This window comes from Ursus americanus, chromosome 6, assembly GCF_024610735.1.
Source record: "Ursus americanus isolate L20-20 chromosome 6, mUrsAme1.1.p, whole genome shotgun sequence".
Taxonomy (NCBI): domain Eukaryota; kingdom Metazoa; phylum Chordata; class Mammalia; order Carnivora; family Ursidae; genus Ursus; species Ursus americanus.
In genome coordinates, this window is record NC_142132.1 from 43041464 (window position 1) to 43047528 (window position 6065).

At 42.8% G+C, this 6065-nt stretch overlaps 1 long non-coding RNA gene across 14 annotated transcripts in view; it reads right to left on the minus strand.

Moving 5' to 3' along the window:
- LOC123782809 (uncharacterized) overlaps positions 1 to 6065 on the minus strand; it is a 146450-nt gene that overhangs the window by 38164 nt on the left and 102221 nt on the right. The window lies entirely within an intron of this gene.

Here is a 6065-nt window from a genome sequence, read left to right on the forward strand (position 1 = left end):
TGGGAGGTAAGCTGGTTGGCAGAGGTGTGGAAAGGAGTCTTATTTTTCACCATGTATCTTTTTGCTCATTTTGAATTTTGAGCCTATAATAACTATTTTTAAAGGCATGTGCAGGAACTAAATAAAGAAAATCACTTGTTTAGCCCTATTGATAAAACCAAAGAAATGTAAAATTGTACAGCAATGAAATAATATTTGCCTATAAAAAGGGCAAAGTCTTCTTGATTTGTTTTGTTTTAAGATAAACGGTTTGCTCTCCGTGCTCACGAAGTGGCAGAAAATGGGAAATCTCATGACACTGGTGGTAGTTAATCACTACATTTGGTAAAGCAATGAATTCACAGTTTTACAAGAAGAACTCACTTCTAGAAACCTCTGCTTAAGGAGTTAACCAAAACTGGGGGCGAAGATTTATGTGCACATGTAAATCTACAAGACTAAACACATAATATTTGAAATAATGTTTTTGAATTATATATAACAAAACAGAGATCATGCTTTGGGCTTCTTGGTAACCGTAATACTTGTTCAAATTACTTAAGCTTATTTCTCAAGATAAAAGGAGAAATAATGGATAATACACGGGGACCTCATGAGATAACATCAAATAAATAAATAGTACATGAAACTATGCGGTGCCATTCTACTTTCTCATATATTTTTATGCAAGTGCACGTCTATCTTATTGGCACCAGGAAGCTTCTTCCCCGCCACGTATCCCATAACTATCACCTCAATGGTTCTTGACAATGTACAAAACATGGCAAATCATTTAGATCAAAGAATCGTAAGGTTATTTCATCAGGAGAGCATCACAGGAGTAAGCTATGTCTGATGCTACAAAGGGACAGGTAGTGAAGCCCTGGCCTATTGCAATATCCCCTCCACTGTCTCAACCTGCATAACGCAGTCCTTCACAGCACCTTGCTCCTCCAGGGCTCACAGCCTGGAAACTACATTTCAGAGACTCCCTTGCCCCAGAGTCCTGGCTCCATGTGGCTGCCAAGAGGTATTCAGGTGGGATCTGGAGAAGAGAAGGAGGAGCCATTATTCTCTCCTCAGCAGCTGCAGATAGGCTCGTGGGCATCGGCAAATGGCTGAGATGTGGATGTTCCAGCAGCTTGCAGGTCACCCCCTAAAACCGACACACACAGCAGCCACGAGCTATGGAGATCGCCAGCAGCAAACCCTCCGGGAGCCCTGCAACCTCTGGTCTCCAAGCAAGCTTCTCTGTGATTCCTGCTTTCCAGATTTCCTGAAAGCCAGCAGCAGCCTCCCTGACCTCTACTCTCATGCCCCGCTCTTCAAAGGGTTCTGGAAACTTTTAGTTCCCTATATTAATTCTCTTTCTGATTAAAATACCTAGGGTGGCCACTCTATCCCCAACGAACCCCTAACTGATAGGACTTCCGAATTCAGATTTCCCATGTCTCCATAACAATCCACATCCTCTTTAAAAAAGCATTGACTGGAATGAAAAATAGCAACACAGCTGTTGATATCCATTAAAATGTTTATCTTCTTGTCATTTCCTGATCTAAAATACAGCCAGTCAAGAGTGCGGGAACTGTGGCATATCTGAATCGTAGGTGTTCAGCAGGACATGTTAAAATAATGGTTCTTACTCGGGGTGATTTTGCCCCTTCCTGCTCTGGGACATTTGGCAATTTATAGAGACAGCTTTGGTTGCCACAACAGGGAGGAAGGGGTTTTGTTACTGGCATTTAGTGGGTAGAGGCCAGAGATGTTGCTGAACACCCCCCTGTAATACACAAGGAAGCCCACACAACAGAAAATCCTCTGACCTGAAATGTTCCTGATGCCAAGGTTGAGAAATGCTGCCTTAAATCTTTTTCATCAATCTTCCAGGATCGTTATATCAAAAGCTCAAGTTACACAAATTCTATCTTCCACGTGATAAGGGAAGAGAAATCTTTGTAATTAATTCCAAAAATGGGCCACAGTCAGGACCCATGATACAGATGAGAGAGAAATGCAAATTGTAGAAAGGGATATCCCTCTTCAAAGCTGCTTTTAACCCAGGTAACAAAGGAACCAGAAGAGAGCTAATAAGAGAACAAAGAGAAGAGAAAAGACTCGCAAGCACAGAAATTAGGCCTTCTCACTCTTCTGCAAAATAATGAGTGTTTATTTCTATGTGACCAATTATGGACGCCTTTTCTTTCTCTCTTTACACTTCTTTACATTTTTCCAAATTTTATATAATGATCTTACATTACTTCTAGAATTGTAAAAAAAAAAAACAAAACAATAAGCCTTTTATCTGAAATGGACAGAATGAGAATACACAATCCTTTCGAAGAACTATTCTAGTTGTATTGCTGTGAGCACTTTACGTCATCTCTGAAATCCTCATGGGGAAAACACACAAATAGATAAATTATGCAACTCCCACCAACCTGATTGTTCTGCTTTCTAACTACACACCTTCCCACCAACCTTTACTAACAAGGTTTGTGAATTTACCCAAGACCGTCAGGAATGAATTGTAAATTTTCCCTCAGCAATAATGGGGTGCAGAGACAAGAATCACACCCTGTTTGGATCAAGAGACTGTTGCTCAGGGGACACAGAGCCCTCTTACAGGAGGAAAGAGTCGATCCCCTCCTCTGTCTCCAGACGATCAAACTTCCTGAGCTTGAAATTCTGTCTGCTCGGAATTCTATGTGCCCACTAATAGCAACATTTTACTGCGCAATGGTATTTGTGACCCAAGGCTAGTTTTTAATCTGTGGATTTCAAGGATGCAGCTCATTCCTGAAATTTAAAGAGCTATAAAATATTTATTTTGTTATTTTAAATATATGAATTATTTACATACCATTGGGCTGCACCTAGAACTAGGCCAACTGGCATTCTCTCTCTTCTTTCCAGCAAACTTCCTCCCTCCCAGCTCTGAAGGGAGAGAATAGCTATAGCAAGAGTACTGCTTAGCCGTGAAATGGTCCATAAGATCCTGTATGAGCATCATTCAGCCCCTCCTGAAAGCTCACGAGGAGTTGGCTCACCTGTTCCCCCGGTGGGGGGAGGGGAGCTGGGGGAGGCTTTGCTGTATCCACTGCACCGCCTTGAGCTTGGAGCAGACCAGCACCCAGGGAGGCCAGCCTCTCCAATTAGGTGTCTCGCTCCCAGTGCACATCTGATAAGACTGAACGAGTAGGTGGCAGGAAAACATAACTTGTTATTTACAATCTCTCCCCTATCTTCTAAGGAAAATAAATTCTAAAAGACCCCTTTGCTTGCTGAGCGGGAATAATGGGTGTGAGCATGCAAGATTGGAGACACTAGGAGAATGACAGAAAAACCTATGAAAGAAAATAAACATGGGGAATGATGGAAGGGAAGAAAGGTGAGCCTGGACTGGCAAGGGAGGAAGACGTTTCGAGAGCATTTTAAAGAGGGACGTGGTAAGGGGATAGATGGTGAATGAGGACAGCTCTACATCAAATGCTCTTATGTGATAGGTGATGTAACCTTATCTCCCATTTCCCCTCAAGATCTTTATTAAAATCTAGACTTCCTGCTAATGAGCAGGGCCTTGCGTGTTGTAAATATTCAATAAATATTTGTTGAATTAATACATAAATCAACAGGCAAAGAACTGTTTAATGGAGTTGGATTTTTCTCTTTGTGGGGTGCACACAGTGTCGAGTCTTTCCTCTTACAGGCTGTTCTGCTGTCTTCATAATCATGGTTTTTAAGGCTGCATAAATTCCAACTTGCTGACATGCTATAATTTACTTATTCATTGTAATTTGATTGTTTCTTCTGTTTTTCTAGCAGAGGCAATGCTGCAATGAACATCTTTGGACACACAGCCTTTCTGCGCATACATACTGACAAATTGCTTTCTCAGAGGTGTGGGTCCCAGCATACACTGACTTAGCCATGAGGCAGCTGGGGAATCACAGTTGAACCAGGTAGGAAACTCAGAGCAGGCAGGTTTGGTTTGGGCCCCAGCTCCAACCAATGGTCTTCACAGAAGCTGGGTAGACACATGTACTGGTCATTACATAAACTTTTCTGAGGCCACCCCAGGCTGAGCCCAGTGCTGTGTCCTAAGAATACAGAACTGCGTTCAAGAATCTTTCTTGTCCTGGTGTAAGAAGCAACATGTAGTTATTAAAATGATTAAACTCACCTTAGTGATTCAAATGTAGTAAGATGAGGGCTATTGTAGACGGAAGCTGGAAGTGTTTTTGCCAATACAAGATACCAGTATCTTATCTAACCTGGAATGAAGGGAAAGGCTCCTGGAGGAAGTGACGTCCATAATCTTTCTTAGAGGAGAAATCGAAGAACCCAGTTGAGAAATGGGAAGGGTAGTGATTTCCAGGAAGGACAAAACCATTCACAAAGCAACAAGCATGAAAGAGAAAGCACTACAGGGCAAAGAGCATAATATATCATGTGTTGGTTGGGAATTGGGAACAATGACTAGGAGTGGCTAAGAAGATAAGCAGAAGATAAGATATAAAGGTTCTTTTTTTTTTAAGATCTATTTATTTATTTTGGGGGGCGGGGGCAGGAGGGGCAGACAGAAGGAGAGACAGAATCTCAAGCGGACTCTGTGCTGAGCGTGGAGCTTGACACGGGGCTCAATCTTACAACCCTGAGATCGTGACCTGAGCCAAAAACCAAGAGTCAGATGCTTAATCAGCCGTGCCACCCAGGTGCCCCAAACATAAAGGTTCCTGAAAACATTGCTGGGAGTTTGGACATCACACCACAGGCAAATTGGTCACAAGCCAGTTATTGACTGACACGATCATATTTTCCTCATGTAAAGACTGCTGGAGGGTGATGAAAGGCTAGAGCCAGGGAAGCAAATAGGAGGAACCCAGAGCTGCATATCAAGGGATGGCCTCAGTAACAAAAGCGTCAGAGAAGGTAATGATCTCCAATCACTTCTCAGGAAAGGCACACCCAGCAGAACTGCAAAGCTCAGCCACACCCACAAATACTAATTTTCTTGACTTTCATAGAGCAAATACCTTCCTCTCACTTTTCTGATTCAGTTCTAGCATGATTCCTCAGATTTCCAGCTTTCTGGACTGCTGGTTCCATTCTCTGATAATATCTTCTGCTGAGGGCTCCTCGATGCCACCTTGTTACTGGGATCACTGCCATAACTGCCTACTAATTTCTCCCTGTATCCTGACCCAGACTAACTCAGAAAGCTGTCTCTGCTCTACCTTGATATACAGAGATTGGATCCACCAACTGGTATCTTCATAGCATGTTGGGGCATTAACATTACAGCTCCATGTATTTGGTCTATGATGAACTATATTAGTCTGTGTTCTCCAGAAACACAGAGCTAATAGGAGATACATACACACACACACACACACACATATGTTTACACACACACACACACACACACACACACACACGAAGAAATGGACTGTGAGAAATTGGCTCATGCAGTTATGGAGGATGACAAGTTCTGAAATCCACAGCCAGCAAGCTGGAGACCCAGGATAGCTAATGGTGTAAGCTCCAGACCAACTCCAAGGGCCTGAGAACCAGGAAGCTGATGGTCTAAATGCCAGCCCAAGCCTAACTCCAAAGGCAAGTGGAAAGCAAAGTCCCAGCTTAAAGACAGGCAGAGAGAGAGAGAATCCTTTCTTACTCAGAGATTTATTCTATACAGGCCTTCAGTAGAGTAGATGACGCCCACCGCTGTAGGGAGAACAGTGTGGTTTACTCCCTTTACCCATTCGAATGAGAATCTCACCAGAAACACCCTCAGAGACACACCCAGAATCATGTGTACCAAATATCTGGGTACCGCATGTCCCAGGCAAGCTGACGCATAAAATGAATCATCACAAACACTAAGAGGACGCCCGCCAGGATTTGGATGTCTTGGATACACCAGTGTCTGCTCTTCAGTAGGGCAGACGCAGGCTCGAAATGCAGCAAGTCTCATTTGAGAAGGGCTGTAATAGCAAAATACCAGATTGCAAAGATGTAACACCAAGAAAAAGGGTAAAATAGCTCATGAGTAATTTTATACTGATTACATGTTGAAGGACAAT